Genomic DNA, 23103 nt, shown 5'->3' on the forward strand with positions numbered 1-23103 from the left:
CCCAGAGTAAACTGCCTCCTACTCAGTCCCAGATGCTAATATATGCATTTTATTATTAGTATTGGATAGAAAACACTCTGAAGTTTCTAAAACTGTTTGAATGATGTCTGTGAGTAAAACAGAACTCATATGGCAGGCAAAAATCTGAGGTTTGTCGTTTTTGAACTCAGCCCCTATCGAATACACAGTGGAATATGGGTCATTTTGCACTTCCTGAGGCTTACACTACCTTTCAAACGTCTTTAGAACGTTGTTTCAGGCTTATACTGTGAAGGGGGGCCGAATGAGAGGGGATTGAGTCAGAGGTCTGGTAGCTGCCTCGATCTCAGTCACGCGCATTCACATGAGAAGTAGCTCTAGTGCTTTTCTACAGACAATGGAATTCTCCGTTTGGAACATTATTGAATATTGATGATAAAAACATCCTAAAGATTGATTCTATACTTAGTTTGACAAGTTTCTACGACCTGTAATATAACTTTTTTGTTTCAAATATTTTTATTAAACACACACAAGAATGGTGTATAGGTATACATGACAAGTATACAATTCTTATCTAAACATAAAAGAGCATACAGGAACAACAAGACCCAGAGTTCTGGGTGCAGAACAAATAATACAAAACACGACATACAAAACAAGGACACGTAGAAAGAAAGAGGGAAGATGTCCCCCAACCCCCCATCCCCTATCCCCTATCCCCCCTACCCCCCTCCCAACTGCTCGGGTGGTAGGGCCAGCACACGCTGCCCAAAGGTAGATTAAAATATTACAATTGAGAGTGCGTTAATAAGTACAAATTCACAGCGCCGACTCGTCCAAGTAGGAGAGGAAAGGCTGCCAGATTTGATCAAAAGTTGATAATTTATTGTTCAGAATATATCTAAAACCAGTGTTTGCCAATTCACTGAGCCATAATTTGGTAGAGGGCGCTTCCCTCCTTTTCCAAAACAACAAGATTAGTTTTTTTGCCGAGATGAGACCATACGAGATTAGTTGATTTTGGGGGTTGGTTAATCCGTTTAGGGACTCAGATACTCCCAGGATTATCAGAAGCGGGTCTGGATCTATTGAAGTCTCCAAAACTTCAGAGAGGATCCTAAAAATTCCACACCAATAACCATGCAAGCTAGAGCATAGGGCAAAGCAGTGGAGTAGTGTACCCTGCGTAGCCTGACATTTATCACATGTAGGGGATGTGTCAGGAAATATCCTATGCAGTTTAGTTTTGGAATAGTGTAATACCTTGAATTGTATGAGACGATGTCTGGAATTAATGGAGCATGTGTGGATATACTCCAAGCTCTCTTCCCAGTCTGCCACTGAGATGTCAGTCCCTAGTTCTTCCTCCCATTTTGCCTTGATGGCATCAGTAGAAGGTGTGCTAACAGATTGAAAAGCATCATATAGACGCGATATCAGTTTATCTGAGGTGGGGCATATTTTTATGCATCCGTCAAACATGGAAGGTTTGGCATCCCCAAATGTTGGGAGGTGTTTTCTAACGTAGTCTCTAATTTGTAGGTATCTGAAAAAATTACTTCTGGGAAGATTATAAGTTTCCCTCAGCAGCTCAAAGGAAGCAAAGGTCCCTTCTATGTATAAATCCCCTATGGTACTTATCCCCAACTCTCCCCATCGCTCAAAGGTGTTATCAAGGTTAGAAGGGGCAATGGAGGGATTCCTGGCGACAGGGAGCATGAATGACATTGGTCTGAGCTCAAAGTGGACTTTAATTTGCATCCAGATTCGGACTGTGCTATATATTATAGGATTGTTACAATAAAGTGACATCTCCAGATTGACAGGCGACAAAATCACAGCGCCAATAGAGAAGGGGTGACACTCCTCACGCTCCATACTAAGCCAGCTGGGTGCCGGGAGTACGTCATCCAACAGAAACGTAACAATGTGGAGGTTAGCGGCCCAGTAATAAAATATAAAATTTGGGAGAGACAATCCTCCTTCCATCTTGGATTTACAGAGGTGTTTTTTACCTATCCTGTGTGTTTTATAATCCCAGATGAAAGGATTGATAATTGAGTCCAGTTGTTTATGAAAGGATTTAGGTATGAATACTGGGATGTTCTGATATAGGTAGAGCAGTTGTGGGAGGAAGACCATTTTAATGGCATTAATTCTTCCGAGCAGAGAAATTGGGAGAGTTCTCCAAAATAGTATGTTTGCTTTGAGTTTTTGTATCAGAGAGGGGAAATTCTCTTTAAATAGTAAGGAGTATTGTTTGGTAACTACAATTCCTAGGTAGGTACATTTTTCTGAAGATAACTTAAATGGGAGATGTTCTAGCCAGGACGTATTTTGCGACCGTATGGGCATTAATTCACTCTTGTTCCAATTTATTCTGTATCCCGAGAAGGTACCAAACAAATTGATCACATCAAGAATAGCTGGGATACTAGCCTGGGGTTCTGCTACATAGAGGAGGATGTCATCTGCGTATAGGGAGATCTTATTTAGAGTATCTTTAGTATTATAGCCGTGTATTGCTGCATGAGATCTAATCGTCTGAGCGAGCGGTTCAATAATTAGGGCGAAGAGCATAGGCGACAGCGCACAACCCTGCCTTGTCCCCCTGTTGAGGTTAAATCGGGGTGACAATGATTGGTTAGTGAGTATTCTGGCACAGGGGTTCCTATATAAAAGCTGGATCCAATTTATGATCTCCAATATTACATTTCTGTAGGACCTTGAATAGATAGGGCCACTCAACTTGGTCAAAGGCCTTTTCGGCGTCAAGAGATATGATGGCAAGGTCCACGTTGGGTAACCTCTGAGAATACATAATATTGAAGAGGCGCCTGAGATTGAAGAATGAGTTTCTGTTAGGGATAAAGCCGGTCTGATCCGAATGGACCAATTTGCCAATTAAAGTGCTAAGCCTGTTAGCCAGAGTTTTTGCTCAAATCTTTTGGTCTGTATTAAGGAGAGATATTGGTCTGTATGACCCTACCTCTTCTGGATCTTTACCCTTCTTATGTATAACTGTAATGAACGCTTCGTCCAAAGTAGAAGGGAGAGCTCCATCCTCATTGGCCTGAATCAACATTTTGTGCAGATAGGGGGAGAGCATGTTGCTGAATGTTTTATAGAATTCACCAGGGTATCCATCTGGGCCCGGGGTCTTGCCACTCTTTAGAGATTTAATTGTTTCTCGGATTTCATCAAGAGATATTTCCTTATTCAGGAAGTTAGAATCTTCCTGGTTCAGGGCAGGAAGATTACAGTCCTCCAAAAATGTTTGCATAATTAAGGGGTTAGGATCCGCTTTAGATGTATATAGAGTCTCATAAAACTGCCGGAATCTGTCATTGATGTCTTTGGGGGAAGAGAGTAATTCCCCAGATGCAGATTTAACCCTGTGAATCATTCGGTCACTCACATTTTTCGAAGTTGTCTGGCGAGTAATTTGTGTGGTTTGTCACCAAACTCAAAATATTTTTGCTTGGCATAGAGAAAAGATTTAGCAATTTTAGCTGAGAGAATCTGATTATATTCAAATTTTAAAGAGGTAATTTTTTTATGTTTCTCCATAGATGGGTGGCTAGCATTCTCCCTATCCAGTAAGTGAATTTGTCCCTCTAGTTCTTCCAGTTTTCCTCTGTTTTGCCTACTCCTGGCAGCCTGAAAGGAGATGATACAGCCTCTCAGATAAGCCTTCAGTGTTTCCCACAATAATGCTGGGGAGGTCTCTGTGTTGTCGTTGGTATCAAAGAAAAATTTAATTTGGTCTTTAAGATATTCACAGAATGTTGGTTCTGTGAGGAGCTGAGGATTCAACCTCCAGACCCTCTCGTTTGGTACAATGTCACCCAATCTCAGGGAGAAGGTGAGTGGACTGTGGTCCGAGATTATAATATCATGATACCTCACATTACAGGTATAGGAGGGTAGTCTAGCATCCAACAAAAAGTAGTCAATTCGAGTGTAAACCTTATGAACATGAGAGTAAAAGGAGTATTCCCTACCCGTAGGGTTAGCGATCCTCCATATATCAAATAAGTTTGAATTTTTTATGTAGGTGTTCAAGAATTCGCTTGAATAGGAGGTAGGGGTTCGCCGGGTAGAGGATCTATCCAAATATTGGTCTAGCACACAGTTAAGGTCCCCTCCAATGACCAGGTTAGTATGGGAGATATCTGGAATCAGGGCAAGGACTCTTTTGAAAAAAGAGGGGTTGTCAATGTTTGGCCCATAGATATTTAGTAGAGTTACTGAGGTAGAGTGGATTTCTCCTATTGCGATCACATACCGACCCTCTTTATCCGCAATAGTGGTTTTATGTAGAAAGGGAATTCCTTTCTGTACCAGAATCGCTGTGCCTCTCGTTTTGGCAGAGAAGTTAGAGTGATACACTTGCCCCACCCACCTACACTTAAGTCTGCTATGAGAGTTATTCTTCAGATGGGTTTCTTGCAAAAATATAATATCAGACGAGAGTGCTTTCAAGTGGGCTAGGACCTTGCCCCTCTTAATTGGTTCGTTTAAACCCTTGACATTCCAGGAAGTGAATGTAAGCCCCGCCCTCCTCTCGTTTGTAGTTCCTATGGTGGCCTGCATACCATGTAACTTGATAAAAAGGTAAGAAAGCGCACCAAACCATCACGATCAGCATATGTAGCACCTACACCCGAGCAGTATCCAACCCACCCCTCCCCCCCTGCAAGCACCTTTACTTCCCACCCTGTTCCCCTAATTTCCCCAACACTTACACCCCCCATCAACCCACATTTAACAGGCATGTACAAACAGGAGAGAAAAAAAAGGAAAAATAAAAATAATAAACACATTGTCTGGCCGATGCCAAAAAAGCATGGCGCGACCTTGAACAAGAGGTAAAACAAAAATTAAATCCCAACTATACGTTCACCTCTCACTATCCTAGAACTTCTACTAACATATGAACTGAGGAGGCTCCCGCGAGTTAAGTGTTCAGTTAGCATCTAATAAACCTAAACCGAATAAGTTGCAACTTAAACATATTGCGCATTTAAGCGTCATCCTGGGTCAATCCCAGAGATAAGCAAGACATAGCCTCAAGATAATATTGCTAAGCACTGCCGGTCAAAAAATAAACCATCCGCAACCGACCTAGTCAGCCGTACCTTTACATACTGTGGGTCAGGAGATCGGAACAAGGATTTATTAAATTAAACGTTCCCCCCATAAAAAAAAAAAGTTTAATAAGTAAAAATATATACCTTATATATATATATATATATATACATATACATATATATATATATATACATACACATTACATACATACTTTCCTGAGGATGGCTCACCTCTCACAGTTCTGGGCGACTTTAACCTCCCCACGTCTACCTTTGACTCATTCCTCTCTGCCTCCTTCTTTCCACTCCTCTCCTCTTTTGACCTCACCCTCTCACCTTCCCCCTCTACTCACAAGGCAGGCAATACGCTCGACCTCATCTTTACTAGATGCTGTTCTTCCACTAACCTCACTGCAACTCCCCTCCAAGTCTCCGACCACTACCTTGTATCCTTTTCCCTCTTGCTCTCATCCAACACTTCCCACACTGCCCCTACTCGGATGGTATCGCGCCGTCCCAATCTTTGCTGCCTCCTCAACCCTCCTCTCCTCCCTTTCTGCATCCCTTCATTCTCTATGTCCCCTATCCTCCAGGCCGGCTCGGTCCTCCCCTCCTGCTCCGTGGCTCGACGACTCATTGCGAGCTCACAGAACAGGGCTCCGGGCAGCCGAGCGGAAATGGAGGAAAACTCGCCTCCCTGCGGACCTGGCATCCTTTCACTCCCTCCTCTCTACATTTTCCTCTTCTGTCTCTGCTGCTAAAGCCACTTTCTACCACTCTAAAGTCCAAGCATCTGCCTCTAACCCTAGGAAGCTCTTTGCCACCTTCTCCTCCCTCCTGAATCCTCCTCCCCCTCCCCCACCCTCCTCCCTCTCTGCAGATGACTTCGTCAACCATTTTGAAAAGAAGGTCGACGACATCCGATCCTCGTTTGCTCAAATGACACCGCTGGTTCTGCTCACACTGCCCTACCCTGTGCTCTGACCTCTTTCTCCCCTCTCTCTCCAGATGAAATCTCGCGTCTTGTGACGGCCGGCCGCCCAACAACCTGCCCGCTTGACCCTATTCCCTCCTCTCTTCTCCAGACCATTTCCGGAGACCTTCTCCCTTACCTCACCTCGCTCATCAACTCATCCCTGACCGCTGGCTACGTCCCTTCTGTCTTCAAGAGAGCGAGAGTTGCACCCCTTCTGAAAAAACCTACACTCGATCCCTCCGATGTCAACAACTACAGACCAGTATCCCTTCTTTCTTTTCTCTCCAAAACTCTTGAACGTGCCGTCCTTGGCCAGCTCTCCCGCTATCTCTCTCAGAATGACCTTCTTGATCCAAATCAGTCAGGTTTCAAGACTAGTCATTCAACTGAGACTGCTCTTCTCTGTATCACGGAGGCCCTCCGCACTGCTAAAGCTAACTCTCTCTCCTCTGCTCTCATCCTTCTAGACCTATCGGCTGCCTTCGATACTGTGAACCATCAGATCCTCCTCTCCACCCTCTCCGAGTTGGGCATCTCCGGCGCGGCCCACGCTTGGATTGCGTCCTACCTGACAGGTCGCTCCTACCAGGTGGCGTGGCGAGAATCTGTCTCCTCACCACGCTCTCACCACTGGCGTCCCCCAGGGCTCTGTTCTAGGCCCTCTCCTATTCTCGCTATACACCAAGTCACTTGGCTCTGTCATAACCTCACATGGTCTCTCCTATCATTGCTATGCAGACGACACACAATTAATCTTCTCCTTTCCCCTTCTGATGACCAGGTGGCGAATCGCATCTCTGCATGTCTGGCAGACATATCAGTGTGGATGACGGATCACCACCTCAAGCTGAACCTCGGCAAGACGGAGCTGCTCTTCCTCCCGGGAAGGACTGCCCGTTCCATGATCTCGCCATCACGGTTAACAACTCCATTGTGTCCTCCTCCCAGAGCGCTAAGAACCTTGGCGTGATCCTGGACAACACCCTGTCGTTCTCAACTAACATCAAGGCGGTGGCCCGTTCTTGTAGGTTCATGCTCTACAACATCCGCAGAGTACGACCCTGCCTCACACAGGAAGCAGCGCAGGTCCTAATCCAGGCACTTGTCATCTCCCGTCTGGATTACTGCAACTCGCTGTTGGCTGGGCTCCCTGCCTGTGCCATTAAACCCCTACAACTCATCCAGAACGCCGCAGCCCGTCTGGTGTTCAACCTTCCCAAGTTCTCTCCACGTCACCCCGCTCCTCCGCTCTCTCCACTGGCTTCCAGTTGAAGCTCGCATCCGCTACAAGACCATGGTGCTTGCCTACGGAGCTGTGAGGGGAACGGCACCTCAGTACCTCCAGGCTCTGATCAGGCCCTACACCCAAACAAGGGCACTGCGTTCATCCACCTCTGGCCTGCTCGCCTCCCTACCACTGAGGAAGTACAGTTCCCGCGCAGCCCAGTCAAAACTGTTCGCTGCTCTGGCCCCCCAATGGTGGAACAAACTCCCTCACGACGCCAGGACAGCGGAGTCAATCACCACCTTCCGGAGACACCTGAAACCCCACCTCTTTCAGGAATACCTAGGATAGGATAAAGTAATCCTCCTCACCCCCTTAAAAGATTTAGATGCACTATTGCAAGTGGCTGTTCCACTGGATGTCTTAAGGTGAACGCACCAATTTGTAAGTCGCTCTGGATAAGAGCGTCTGCTAAATGACTTAAATGTAAATGTAAATACATATACATACATACATACATACATACACACACACATACACACATACATACACACACACACACATATATATACATACATACACACACATACACATACCTATATATACATATATATACATACACACACACACACATCCATACATATACATGTATGTATACATACCCACACAAAAAAAAATCATATATAAAAATATATATTTAAAGAATATGTATATACATCCATATGCACACATACACATACAAACATTCATACACCCGGAATAACAATCTACACTGATTTAAAATATACACATACATAATACTAAAATGCTAAGAGAAAATAGTAATAAAGTACAAATAGTAATTATATTTACGCACACCTACACATACATAAGCATTACAGAGGGCTGGTGGGACTCTAGTCGGGAGAGAGGCCCACGGCCAGACAAAGGCAGAACGGCACAAAACATCAACTTGCTAACCAGGCGTCTGCCCCCTCCCAACCATCACCCCCAGTCCCCTGCAAGCAATAAGTAAATGGTATGGTAGTAAGAGTGATGTAAGGATTGTAAAATAACTAACGAAACAAAACAAAAGTGGGGGAATATAAGTATATCCGTCCGAAGGTGTCAGTGATCAAACCTGGAAGTAAAAAATATGCATCGCTGAGCACAGCCGGGATGAAAGTGAATGTAACGTTAAATGAGAGCTCTGACCGCCATCCATTGGTCTGCTCAGCGTCTTACATGCTCTGTAGCCCTTGTTGAGCCCGTTTAATACGTTTTCACCCAATATGGTATAGTATGGATTCGAGTCCATGAGCAGACCCTAACACGCACTAACAAGGCACTCTAACCTGTACGGGGGATTGGTGTATATCCCCGGATAAACTTCTCTGCGTCCAAAACCGAGGAGAGCCAAATCTTCTCACCGGAAGGCGGGGTAATTCTTAGTCTTGCAGGGAAGAGTAAGGCTGGGCGAAGATGGAGTTTGTAGAGTTTGGTCATGACATCTCTGTAGTCGGCGCGATGCTTTGCCACATCGGGCGCATAATCCTCATAGACACGGAATGGATGCCCTTTATGTGACAGGTTGCCCCTCATTCGAGCTTCACGCAGGATAAGATCCTTGGTCTTGAAACTGTGACAACAGATTATTACTGGCGAGGACGTTGGCCCGGTCCAGGCACTGGGACAAGGGAGCGATCTGCGCGGTCCAACATCCGATCCCATTGCATCCTTCAATAGCTTGGCGAAGAAGTCAGTAGGGCGAGAGCCCGCCTCTATCCCCTCTGCCAGACCAACAACGCGAAGGTTATTACGTCTGGATCGGCCCTCCAGGTCCACCACTTTCACAGAAAGCCTCTGCACAGTATCCTGCAAGGACGAACATCGCTTCTCTAACTCGTCGATCCTACCAGCGTTGAATTCAGAAGCTTTCTCAAGGTCCACAATACTCTGGCCATGCGAAGCGACCGTTCGAATGACGCTCTCGATTTTGGTGTCCAGCTCAGCAATAGTGGCCTTAAGATCCTCAGCTATAGCAACACGTAGCTCCCCCAAAGCACGGGTAAGTTCTGTAAGTGTCACGTTGTTGCATGTGCCTCCCGCCATGTCTGTCTCGTTGTTTAGTGGGGAGTAGGCCTCCGCTGTGGATTTATTGTCCTTTGGTTGCTTATTACTCGGCATTTTCATATAAAAAGTTACAATCTTGTATTAGAAAGAAACGTTTGTTGTAAAAAGTGCCATAAAGTAGGTTAAATTAGATTATTTCGCAAAAAAGTTGCAGGAGCCTCTCACGCACAGCCGTTCACTCCAACATGCTAGCTCCGCCCCCATAATATAACTTTTTTAACTTTTCGTCCGACATTCGGCTGGACTTGAATGCGCGTTTAGATTTGTTTACCAAATGCCCTAACAAATGAAGCTATTTGGACATAAATTATGGACTTTATCGAACAAATCAAACGTTTATTGGGGAACTAGTATTCCTGGGAGTGCATTCTCATGAAGATCATCAAAGGTAAGTGAATATTTATAATGCTATTTCTGACTAATGTTGACTACACAATATGGCGGATATCTTTTTGGTTACTTTGTTGTCTGAACGCTGTACTCAGATTATTGCATGGTTTGCTTTTTCCGTAAAGTTTTTTTGTAATCTAACACATCGGTTGCATTAAACAAACTTTTCACATGGTGCCCCAAATTCCTATTGAGTTCATTGTTACATGATTAATTTAGTCAAGTAATAATTAAATGTAGTAGTTAATTAATCGATAAATAGCAGTCATCACATGAATGATAGCCAAGTCACAACAACACTATTAATGATTTATTCTAAACTTTTGGAGTGGCAGAAAAATGTTATCAACATGCATCTCACATTTCCTCTCCTATTCAAAACAAGGCCTTTCCCCCTCTCTGACTCAATGTATTCTGACCCCACTCCACTTTTCTAAGGGTAGCGTTGACATTCAAGATTATGGGCATATCAGTTTTTGAAAGCCCCATCTCAAAAAAATGTATATAACCAAGCAAGGGCGCTGTCTGACCTTCAGCTCTCAAGGTAATGAGAATGAAGAACAAGTAAACAACTTTTTGTGTTTTTCTTACCTGAGAAGACACTCCTCCGTTTGGCTTGAGAGGTAGAGGAATGTAAATTATTCCAGTGCACCTCTCCTCCGCTCATTACCACTGCGCTCTAAGAGAGGACTGTACCACTCCAGCAGTCCCAAACCGCACTTAGCATAGATTTAAAAAGATGAGATCTCTCAAAGTGGAGGATTTATATTAAGCTTTCCTCCAGGGTGTGGGAGCTGCAGGAGCTGCTTTAGAGCAAAAACACACAGAGGTGAGCTCACCGGATTGGGCTGCCTAGGGAGTTTCGCTGAGTGCTGTCACATCTGTTTACTGATTAGCGCCATGGTGCGGCCCGATGCCATTTACCACACAATGAGGCAATGAGAATCATCCCTACCAATACTTATCAAGGTGGCAGGAATGAATTGAAGAGCTGCTCTCCAGGAGGTGCTCGTCGACACTTGTTTGTGTAATGGATTGAGGCATCTCAGTCAAATCAAATGCAATTGTCGTGCTGCAGCATTCCTCTTCTTCCTAAACAAACCATTTGTCCAACTAGCTGCATCAAGACGATCCTGTGACAGTGTCCTTCAGAGGTTTAGATTGTCATTGTCTTGTCCGTTTTGCAAGAATGATAATTGCAATGTGGTTTTGAGATAGCTTCGGTGCCTGGAGTAATTTCCTGCCTATGGAGCAATTAATGAGACATCTGCCCTAAACTCTTGCAATGTTTTCTTTCTCCCATATTTCTCCCTTTCTACCAGCTCAACAGTGATTGACTGCAGGCCGTAACTGTAGAGACACAATCGGGGCTTCGCTGTATGGTATATGCCACACTTGAAGTGCTCAGATTGTGGTTTGCTCATCGCTGTCTAGCTAAGTCAATTTTAATTTTCATTGCACTCCTTAAATGGCAAGGCATGGAATCTCTCCAGGCAGTAGCATCATCCTCCTTGCCTTTCATCAGATTGAATTGCCCATCTTATTGTGGCCACATGCTTCATCTCGAAGGAAAGAGTATTCAGCACTTAAGGATTCCAGCTGGTATCTAGCAGAGAGTGCTGATGTCTATTGCCTAAAATCATTCCTTTGTATATTTTTTGTTTAGGATAATCACTTAGTTTACCTCAACTTTCCAAGCACACTCCTTTTTTGCATCATTAAATATTGGCATATGGTGATACCTCATCGTATTAATTAACTTTTTTAATTTTGATTCAGTTGTTACTGTAAGCACGTCAATACACTGGATCAATGCACGCATAATTTCCTTAATCAAAATGCATGGTGCACGGCACGTTGTAAAAGATAAGCACATTTTAGCTCTGAGACGTAATATGCGAAATAAGCGTTTCCTTTTAGACCACACACAAATTATCGAGTTGAAAGATCATACAATTTAAAAAATCACCAGGGTATTTGCATTGCTGTTTATCAAAGAGATTTAATGTACTGTATGTCAGTTTTTTAAGTTGTTGTTAGTAGCATGTTAAAACACTGTTTATAAGACATAAAAATACATTTTTTTTTAAAAGGTGCTAATGCATATGAAATGTGGTCCACTTTTCAGGACGGTACATTCAACTGAATGGTCAAAAATAAAATTATTCTGATGTAAATTAATAAAATGGAGGAAAGACTTCCATTCACACATTCCCCTTCAGTAACTCTACATGTAACTTACTACACTCTGAGTCTGGAGCAACAATGCCACAACCCTGTCTTCAAAGTGACAGTGTGGTAAGAGCCTGCTAATCTAATATCCCCCATGGTCTTGAACCTTATAACCATTGAGGTCATATATGGATAATGGCCTTGCTCTCCTCCCCCTTATTTACTCCAAGGCGTCTGTCAGCGTTATGGTGATGTATTTTTTATTTACAGGCACTAGAAAGAGCCTTCAGGCAACTTTTTTATTATTTACTCCCACCACATTTCATTCCCAAGACACAGAGAATGTCTAGAGCCTCCCTCAATAATTAACTTAGTTCCACTTTTCAATCTCAAATCCAACAAGGTTTCATTTATCTGCAGTGTCATTTTTCATCTCCATGTTAACATGTCCTTAGCCTTATTTGACTGCGTGGTTACTCTGCTTAACCACTCTCTGCTAATTAAAACAAATGCTTTAGTTGCTCTCCAGGAAAATTACCAGCTGTCACAGAATGGGAACAACTGCTCACCCCATATGTGTTTTGATTATTCTCAAATCTAAAACCTGATTAGGTCCAGCACTACTATATATAGTGTGTGTGTGTGCGTGTGTGTGTGTGTGTGCTTGCAGGAGTGTGTGTGTGTGTGTGAGAGAGTTTGTATGGTCTAGCACCACACCAGCGTTTGAAGCAGGATGCTGACAGGAGAGGACAGGGTAAGTTTGACTTGGCTCAGAGAGAGCAACTGTCGGTATATTGTACAATGTCCTTTGTCATGAGAGACACATTGTTAATATCACAATTCACTGACAGAGCTGTCCATCTCGGAGCTCAAAGCATGGCAGTGTACTGTACCAGACAAGACAGGACACCCATCTTGTACATAACTTTCAGGAGATAAGACCACATGTTTACCCTAAATTATTTATTTATTGCATATATTTATTTCCTATATATACTGAACAAAAATATAAACGCAACACGTAACAATTACAATGATTTTACTGAGTTACAGTTTATATAAGGAAATCAGTCAATTATTAGGCCCTAGTCTATGGATTTCACATGACTGGGCATGGACGCAGTCATGTGGAAGGGTGGGCATGAGGGGGGTGGGCCTGGGAGGGTATAGGCCCACCCACTGGGAAGCCAGGACCTGCCAATCAGAAAGTTTTTTTTCCCAACAAAAGGGGTTTGTTAGAGACATAAATTCTTCTGAGTTTCATCAGCTGTCTCAGACGATCCTGCAGGTGAAGAAGCCAGATGTGGAGGTCCTGGGCTGGCAACGTTACAAGTGGTCTGCAGTTGTAAGGCTGGTTGGGTGTACTACCATATTCCCTAAAACAACGTTGAGGCTTATGGTAGAGAAATTAACATTCAATTATCTGGCAACATCTCTGGTGGACATTCCTGCAGTCAGCATACCAATTGCAAGCTTCCTCAAAACTTGAGACATCTGTGGCATTGGGTTATGTGAAAAAAAAGCACATTTTAGAGTGCCATTTTATTGTCCCCAGCACAAGGTGCACCTGTGTAATGATCATGCTGTTTAGTCAGTTGCTTGATATGCCACACCTGTCAGGAGAAAACTCTTGGCCATGACTACAGACACCTGTGTCTTTTGACACTACATAAATGAGTCATCCCGCAGTGTTTGTGATTATACCCTGATGAAGACAACTTGGCTGTCGAAACTTTGGGTATAAAATTTTTGCATCTGAGCTCCTAGAGTGTGCGGCTCACAATTAGACCTCTACCTGGCCACTGTCCACCCGGCTCCATCGGGCCGTGAGAGGGTGGCCGCCCTCGTCTCGTCCCTCACCGGGAAAGCCCTGGAGTGGGCCAACTCCGTGTGGAGAGAGGGAGATGCAGCGTTGGACCAGTTTGAGGTGAATGCCTCTACCATTTGAGGCAGGAGATGAGGAGCGTCCAGGAGTTCGCCTTGGAGTTTAGGACCTGGACAACCTGCTGGCTACTCGCGGACATTCAGATCGGGGTCTGGTGGTTCCATCCTCCCACACCCCCTCACCGATACCCATGGAGCTGGGAGGGGCGGTGCGCAGGAAGACCGGAGGGGGTACCCGCTCGTACACCATCTGTGGCCGCAGAGGTCAGGTCACACTGTCGGTCGGTTCCCGGGTTGGTTCCTCTGGGAATCGAGGCAGCAGGCAGGGCGCTCTGGAGTCACCCCAGGTGAGGCGGCACCATTCTCACCCAGAGCCCTCTGTTGCACATATGTTTGTGTTTGTCACTTTTCCTGAGTTTTCCCCGCATTCCCAGCATAAGGCGCTCGTCCATTCAGGCATGGCTGGGAATTTCATTGATAGAGCGTTAGCTCTAGTTTAGGGATCCCCATTGTTCCCGTGGATGTGCCCTTCCCCGTTCACACCTTAGAGAGTCGACCATTAGGGTCAGGGTTGATTAGGAAGGTCACCGCTCCTTTGGGCATAGTGACGCAGGGGGGTCATACGGAGATAATTAGTATTTTTCTTATTGACTCTCCTGCGTTTCCTGTGGTGCTGGGCCTACCCTGGTTAGCTTGTCATAACCCCACTGTTTCTTGGCCACAGAGGGCTCTCACGGTGTGGTCGCGAGAGTGATCAGGTAGGTGTTTAGGGGTTTCCGTTGGTGCTACTACGGTGGAAAGTCCAGACCAGGTCTCCACCGTTAGCATTCCCCTTGAATATGCAGATTTGGCTCTCTTCTTCTCCAAAAAGAAGGCGAGTCAATTACCACCTCATCGACGGGGCGATTGTGCGATAGATCTCCTGGTAGACGCTGCACTTCCCAGGAGTCACGTGTATCCCCTCTCACAGGCGGAGACGAAGGCTATGGAAACATATGTCTCCGAATCCCTGCGTCAGGGGTGCATTCGGTCCTCCACTTCACCAGCCTCCTCAAGTTTCTTTTTTGTGAAGAAGGAGGGAGGTCTGCGCCAGTGTATTGACTATCGGGGTCTGAATCAGATCACTGAGAGGTATAGTTACCCGCTACTGCTCATATAGGCACAGCGATAGAGTCAATGCACGGGGCGCGCTTCTTCACTAAACTAGATCTCAGGAGCGCTTACAACCTGATGCTTATCTGAGAGGGAGACGAGTGAAAGACGGCTTTTAGTACCACCTCGGGGCACTATGAGTACCTCGTCATGCCGTATGGGTTGATGAATGCACCATCAGTCTTCCAAGCCTTTGTAGACAAGATTTTCAGGGACCTGCACGGGCAGGGTGTGGTGGTGTATATTGATGACATTTTGATATACTCCACTACACGCGGCGAGCATGTGTCCCTTGAGTGCTTGGTCGCCTGTTGGAGCATTACCTGCACGTCAAGGCTGAGAAATGCCTGTTCTTCCAACAGTCCTTCTTCTTCCTAGGGTATCGCATTTCCACATCAGGGGTGGAGATGGAGATTGACCGCATTGCAGCTGTGCGTAATTGGCCGACTCCCACCATGGTAAAGGAGGTGCAGTGGTTCTTAGGGTTTACCAACTACTACCGGAGGTTTATCCGGGGTTTTGGTCAGTTAGCGGCTCCCATTACCTCACTGCTGACAGGGGGGCCGGTGCGCTTGCAGTGGACAGCTGAGGTGGACAGGGCTTTTAGTCACCTGAGGGCTCTGTTTACCTCTGCTCCCGTGCTGGCCCATCCGGATCCTTCTTTGGCGTTCATAGTGGAGGTGGACGCGTCCGAGGCTGGGATAGGAGCTGTGCTCTCTCAGGGCTCGGGTACACCACCGAAGCACCGCCCCTGTGCCTTCTTCTCTAAGAAGCTCAGCCCGGTGGAGTGAAACTATGATGTGGGGGACCGGGAGCTGTTGGCTGTCGTCAAGGCCTTGAAGGCGTGGAGAAATTGGCTTGAGGGGGCTAGACACCTTTTTCTAATCTGGACTGACCACCTCAATCTGGAGCACATCCGGGCAGCGAGGAGACTGAACCCTCGCCAGGCAAGGTGGTTCATGTTTTGCACCCGTTTTGTGCTTAGCCTTTCCGACAGACCAGGCTCTCAGAACATTAAGACGCATTGTCCCGGCTGTATGACACAGAGGAGCGGCCCGTGTAAAGGATGTGAAGGTTTATGTTTCCTCCTGCTCGGTGTGCGCCCAGTGTAAGACTCCTAGGCACCTTCCCAGAGGTAAGTTACAACACTTACCCGTTCCATAACGGCCATGGTCACATCTGTCGATCGATTTCCTGACCGATCTCCCTCCCTCCCAGGGTAACACCACGATTCTGGTCGTTGTGGATTGTCCTGTGGTCTCCTCCCTTTGCTTGGTCTCCCTACGGCCCTACAGACTTCGGAGGCCTTGTTTACTCACGTCTTCCGGCACTACGGGGTGTCTGAGGATTTAGTGTCTGATCGGGGTCCCCAGTTCACATCGAGGGTCTGGAGGACGTTCATGGAACATCTGGGGGTCTCGGTCAGCCTTACCTCAGGTTTTCACCCCGAGAGTAACGGGCAGGTGGAGAGAATTAACCAGGATGTGGGTACGTTTCTGAGGTCCTATTGCCAGGACCGGCCGGGGGAGTGGGCAACGTATATGCCCTGGGCAGAGATGGCCCAGAACTCGCTCCGCCACTCCTCCGCCACACTTGGGGTATCAGCCGGTTCTGGCTCCTAGGCATCAGAGTCAGACCGAGGCTCCTGCGGTGGACGACTGGTTAACCCCTCATTCCATGTGTCTCTCCTCAGGCCGGTGGTGGCTGGCCCACTCCAGGAGTCTGAGGTGTGGGAGGTTCCTCCGCCCCGTCTGGACATCGAGGGGGCCCCGGCGTAGTCTGTTCGTTCCATACTGGATTCGAGACATCGGATGAGGGGCCTTCAGTACCTCGTTGACAGGGATGGGTATGATCCGGAGAAGAGATGCTGGGTTCCGGTGGAGGACGTGTTGGATCCTTCTATGCTTTGATAGTTCCACCGTCTCCATCCGGATCGCCCTGCGCCTCACGCTCCGGGTCGTCTCCGAGGTCGGTGTCGACTCATTGCTGGAGCCATGCGTCAAGGGGGGGTACTGTCACGACTTCCACCGAAGTTGGTCCCTCTCCTTGTTCGGGCGGTGTTCGGCGGTCGACGTCACCGTCCTTCTAGCCATCGCTGATCCAGTTTTAATTTTCCATTGGTTTTGTCTAGTCTTCCATCACACCTGGTTCCAATCCCATCAATTACATGTTGTGTATTTAACCCTCCGTTTCCCCTCATGTCCTTGTCGGTGATTGTGAAGTGTATGTGTACGTCTGTACTGGTGTTCGTCGAGTTATGTTACCCATTGATTTTTATTATTATGTTTTTTTGGTGGGTTTTGTAAATAAACTGCGCCGTTGGAAACATAGTTATTTCTCTCCTGTGTCTGACTTCTCTGCCGCCAGTTCACACCCTTACATACACAGTCTTGATCACCTTCCCTTGGGGATAACTATGTGTCTTTAATGGGTCATTAACCTTTAGCGGAACCCCTCGACAACATTCCGCTGAATATTTTTGGGAAATATGTAACTTTCACACAAGTCCAAAACAGCAAATGAAAGACAAACATCTTGTTTATCTAACCATCATGTCCAATTTCAAAAATGCTTTACAGCTATAGCACAACATATGATTATGTTAGATCACCGCCAAGTCGAAAAAACACACAGACATGTTTTCCAGCCAAAGATAGGAGTCACAAAAAGCAGAAATATAGATAAAATGAATCACTAACCTTTGATGATCTTCATCAGATGACACTCATAGGACATCATGTTACACAATACATGTATGTTTTGTTTGATAATGTGCATATTTATATGCAAAAATCTCAGTTTACATTGACGCCTTACGTGCAGTAATGTTTTGATTCCAAAATATCCGGTGATTTTGCAGAAATACTTATAATAAACATTAATAAAAGATACTAGTGCAATTCATAGAATTAAAGTTAGACTTCTCCTTAATGCAACCGCTGTGTCAGATTTCAAAAAACTTTATGGAAAAAGCATAATCTGAGAACAGTGCTCAGACATCAAAACAGCCAGAGGAATATCCACCATTTTGGAATCAACAAAGTTAGAAACAACACCATAAATATTCACTTAACATTGATGATCTTCATCAGAAGGCACTCCCAGGAATCCCAGTTCGACAATAAATGACTGATTTGTTCCATCCTTTTTGTCCAAATAGCCACTTGTTGTTAGTCCAGTTCAGTCCAGTAATCCATCTTCATGAGGCGCGAGCATTTCATCCAGACAAAATCTCGAACAGTTCCGTTACAGTCCTTTAGAAACATGTCAAACGATGTATGGAATCAATCATTAGGATGTTTTTAACATAAAACATCAAAATGTTCCAACCGGAGAATTCCTTTGACTTCAGAGAAGCACTGGAACGAGGAGGTAACTCTGTCAGGAGCGCGCATCATGAGACCAAGACTCTCTGCCAGACTACTGACTCCCCTCCTTCAAAAGACGGTTGACATCTAGTGGAAGCCCTAGGAAGTGCAACCTCATCCATATCTCAATGTGTATTTGGTAGGCCAAGCTTTGAAAAACTACAAACCTCAGATGTCCCACTTCCTGGTTGGATTTTTCTCAGGTTTTCGCCTGCCATATGAGTTCTGTTATACTCACAGACATCATTCAAACAGTTTTAGAAACTTCAGAGTGTTTTCTATCCAATACTACTAATAATATGCATATATTAGCATCTGGGACAGAGTAGGAGGCAGTTCACTCTGGGAACGCTATTCATCCAAAAGTGAAAATGCTGCCCCCTATCCAAAAAGGTTAATCATAGTCATGACACAGTTGCACATATGTAAAAGCCACACAGACACAGTCTGTCATGTGTCTATATCCAGAGGTGTTGCCATTGTAAACAACTGTTTTGAATGACACTCACTTTAGAGATTTCCTAATTGGTTTCTCAAAATAGAACCAACAAGCCCCCTTCTGCGTTCTCTCTTTCACACACAAACACACACACAGTCCCCTCAATCCCTTCATCCTACCATCCATCCATCTTTCCCTGCTCCTTCCATGCAGACCATCCTTTTGCCATCTATTGAAAGAAATACAAATAAAAAATTTACACAGGGTCCCTGTGTGACAAATAAAATCCTGGTGAAAACGTCCAGAATGAGGAAGGCAGTAACACTCACCTGACCCTGCCTAGGAACATTGACTGACTGGCTGACTCAGAGGGGGGCGGTGGGTTCTCCACTGTCGCTCTTTTCCTTGTGAAAGGAGACGTGAAGTAGAGCCAAGTAACTCTGCTTCAATATGTTACAACTGAATAGTAGATCAGGCGACGGAGAAGGCATGCTCTCAACATCTCAGCATCAAGTTCATTGCAGGTGAAGTGATAATCATAATGCACAAACAATGAATTTGTGTGTATGTGGGTTGCTTTTCTCTGTGTTTGTATATGCGTGCATGTGCCTGTGTTGCATGCTAACAAATGCACTGTAGAACAAGGATCCATAACTCAACGTCAGGAGCAGATGAGGGGAACACCAGGAACTATGCTCTCTCTTACATTCGCCAGAAGCACATGGCTGGTTACACATTTTGTTTTAAGACAACATAAAGTAAAGAACTACCATTGACATACTATACAATACAAATGTTGCTGATTCATGTTTTGTGGGACTTTGACCTGATTCAACAATACAGTAATGCTCTCCAGTTTCAGAGCAGTAAGTCATGTTTCAGAGACTGTCTTCATTAGAATGTATCACAGCACTGTAAACATTATTCTGTATGTTTATCTATATTTCCCAGCTGCATCAGAGCATCCTAAGGCTCTCTCCCCTTCTGTTTCATTGCCATATTGTCAATTCTATGTCAATTCCTTGTCTCTAAGGGACATTCTGTTCTAGTTTGTCTAAGTGCAGTTGATACCACAACACATTTTCCCTAGAATTATAAAACATAAAAATGCACCCTTATCCAAATTCTATATGAAATCAGTGTCAGCCAAGTTCATCCAGGTACATTTCAGCAACAGCCCACCGCGACGATAGTGCTACTGCCTCACATGTACTGCCTCTGGGGTCTCTCTCTCTCTCTCTCTCTCTCTCACACTCTCTCTCTCACTCTCTCTCTCACTCTCTCTCACTCCCAACCCCCTCATTTTCTCCTTCTACCCCCTGTACCTCTTCCTCTCGACTCCATTCTCTCTTTTTCTCCTCATATACCAAGAGAGGTGGAAGAAGTTGAGAGATGGAGGGATAGAGTCCTCTGTCTGTAATGAAATATGTGTTCCTTAACAGCAGGCCTCCTCACTCAGGATGCTTAATTACTTGGCGAGAAACAAATTACTGTGCATAGGGAGACGAGAGTGAGGGAAACCTCTGGGGCATGGCCATAATCACACATATCACTCTTCAAAGGGCACCTGCAGGAGAGGAGCCAGGACGCTGCTGCTGCTCTCTGTGTTGCTATACTCACTGCACTTACTGTGCACAAATATGTGTTAACACATAAGCAATGAAATGTCATATGAGTATGGAGAAAGGTGTGTTTTTGTGTGAGGTGACAGCCCAGTCATCATAGTATGCATGGTGTCCTAATGTTAGGAATATCCCATGTATTTATAATTTTCTCAGGCTTCTTTTGATTAGCTTACTGAAGTCTAATTGCCCAAAAAAATATTGGCAGCCCCAGTATCTATCAAAAACAAATGCTTATTCCCTAATGAATTGCTAGGGAATTAAGGAAAGGAAACCTAACAAACTTAATTAGCATTAATGTGCTCTGATATAGTGGGGGACCACACCAACCAATTCCTTAGTTTTCCTGAAATCCCAGATGGAGGATTCTTGGAATCAGGAGGGAATAAGTAGGAAATCTGGAATCCTCCAACCAGGATTTCTGCAAAACCAGGGAATTTATGGAAAGTTTTCAGAATTTTGCAACCCAAAGTGGGAACCCTACAGTATATGTGACCCATTTCAGGAGACTAGGCGTATGTCGCACGTCACTACTCCACAAGAGAGCCATTTGAATGTAAACTTTTTATTTTATCAAAATGGAACATGTGAACATTCATGTGCCTTAATAGCAAACTTTTATGCCATCTGTAAATACAAATACAATTGTTAAATTACGAGCTTAGTTGATTTAGCCACAGAAAAAGTGAGCAACCTTCCCGCTAGCCATGATTGGCTGAGATAATGAGTGGGCTGTACTCCTGTCTAATGCGGCTTTAAAAGAAATATATAACGCGTAGTAGCTCTGTCTAAGTGTTGCTCTCCACTTTCTGGAGGACCGAGAACTCAGTGGAATTAAAGTATGATAGCTAAGGAGATGGAGAAAACACCTGTCTCTGGATTACATCTTAAAATTAACCTCTCTGGGATTGTTTGGGATGCTAGCATCCCACCTTGCCAACAGCCAGTGAAATTGCAGGGCGCCAAATTCAAAACAACAGGAATCTCATAATTAAAATTCCTCAACCATACAAGTATTTTACACCATTTTAAAGATACACTTCTCGTTAATCCAACCACAGTGCCCGATTTCAAAAAGGCTTTTCGGCGAAAGCAGAACATATCATTATGTTAGGTCAGCAACTAGTCACATAAAGCATTCAGCCATTTTCCAATCAAAGAGAGGTGTCACAAAAAGCAGAAATATAGATCAAATTAATCACTAACCTTTGACGATCTTCATCAGATGACACTCCCAGGACTCAATGTTACACAATACATGTATGTTTTGTTCGATCAAGTTCATATTTATATCCAAAAACCTCAGTTCACATTGGCGCCATGTCTCCAAAACATCTGGAGAAATTGCAGAGAGCCACATCAAATAACATAAATACTCATCATAAACTTTGATGAAAGATACATGTTTTACATAGAATTAAAGATAATCTTGTTCTTAATGCAACAGCTGTGTCAGATTTCAAAAAGCTTTACGGCAAAAGCACAATATTCAATAATCAGCATTCAGCATTCAACCACAAAAGCAAGCCATACAGTTACCTGCCAAATTGTGGACTCAACAAAAGTCATAAATAGCATTATAAATCTTCACTTACTTTTGCTGATCTTCGTTGGAATGCACTCACAGGACTCCTATCCACATGAAATGTTTGTTTCGTTTCATTTTGTTCGATTACGTCCATATTTATCTCCAAATACCTCCGTTTTGTTCATGCGTTTAGTTCACTATTCCAAAGGCACAATGCGCGAGCGCAAAAGTCAAAAGAGTTCCATTACAGTTTGTAGAAACATGTCAAAACAATCCTTAGGGTCTTTTATAATAAATCTTCAATAATATTCCAACCGGACAATAGTGTATTCATTACAGAGGAAAAAGAAGGAACGGCGCGCTCGCGTGACTGCGCAGTAAACAACTGATTGGCCTCAGCCTAGTCCACTTGTTGAAACAGCTCTTATTCGACACCTTTCCACAATAGAAGCCTCAAACAACTTTCTAAAAACAGTTGACATCTGCTGGAAGTCTTGGGAAGTGTAATCTGGCCCCATAGACACAGCATATTGGGTCGGCAATCACTTAAATGAAACTACAAACCTCAGATTTCCCACTTCCTGGTTGGATTTGTCTCAGGTTTTCACCTGCCATATGAGTTCTGTTATACTCACAGACATCATTCAAACAGTTTTAAAAACTTCAGAGTGTTTTCTATCCAATACTACTAATAATATGCATATATTAGCACCTGGGACAGAGTAGCAGGCAGTTTACTCCGGGCACCGTATTCATCCAAGCTACTCAATACCGCTCCCCTGTCACCAAGAAGTTAAGGGAAACCATGGCATCTTGACAGAGAGGGAAAAGCGTCCAGCCATGTAAGATAGTCTAGCTAGCTACATTTTCAGATATTACACATTTCTAATTTTGTCAGAAAGTCATTTTCATTTCACGTAAAGGTGTACTGTTAGCTATTTAACATTAGCTAGCTCTCTAGCTAACGTTACGTGTCTGATCTGTGTAGTAATATTATCCGTATCTCAGAGCCATTTGCTTTGCTAATTATAGCCTAATGTTAGCTAGTTAGCTACCTGCATATTCATGGGATTATGGCAAGTATCCATTTCAATAGAATGTTTATGATGTCACTGCGACACGACAGCTGTTGATAGACGTAGCTGGTAAATTCACTCTGG

The sequence above is a fragment of the Oncorhynchus nerka genome, linkage group LG10 (assembly GCF_034236695.1).
Source record: "Oncorhynchus nerka isolate Pitt River linkage group LG10, Oner_Uvic_2.0, whole genome shotgun sequence".
Lineage (NCBI taxonomy): Eukaryota > Metazoa > Chordata > Actinopteri > Salmoniformes > Salmonidae > Oncorhynchus > Oncorhynchus nerka.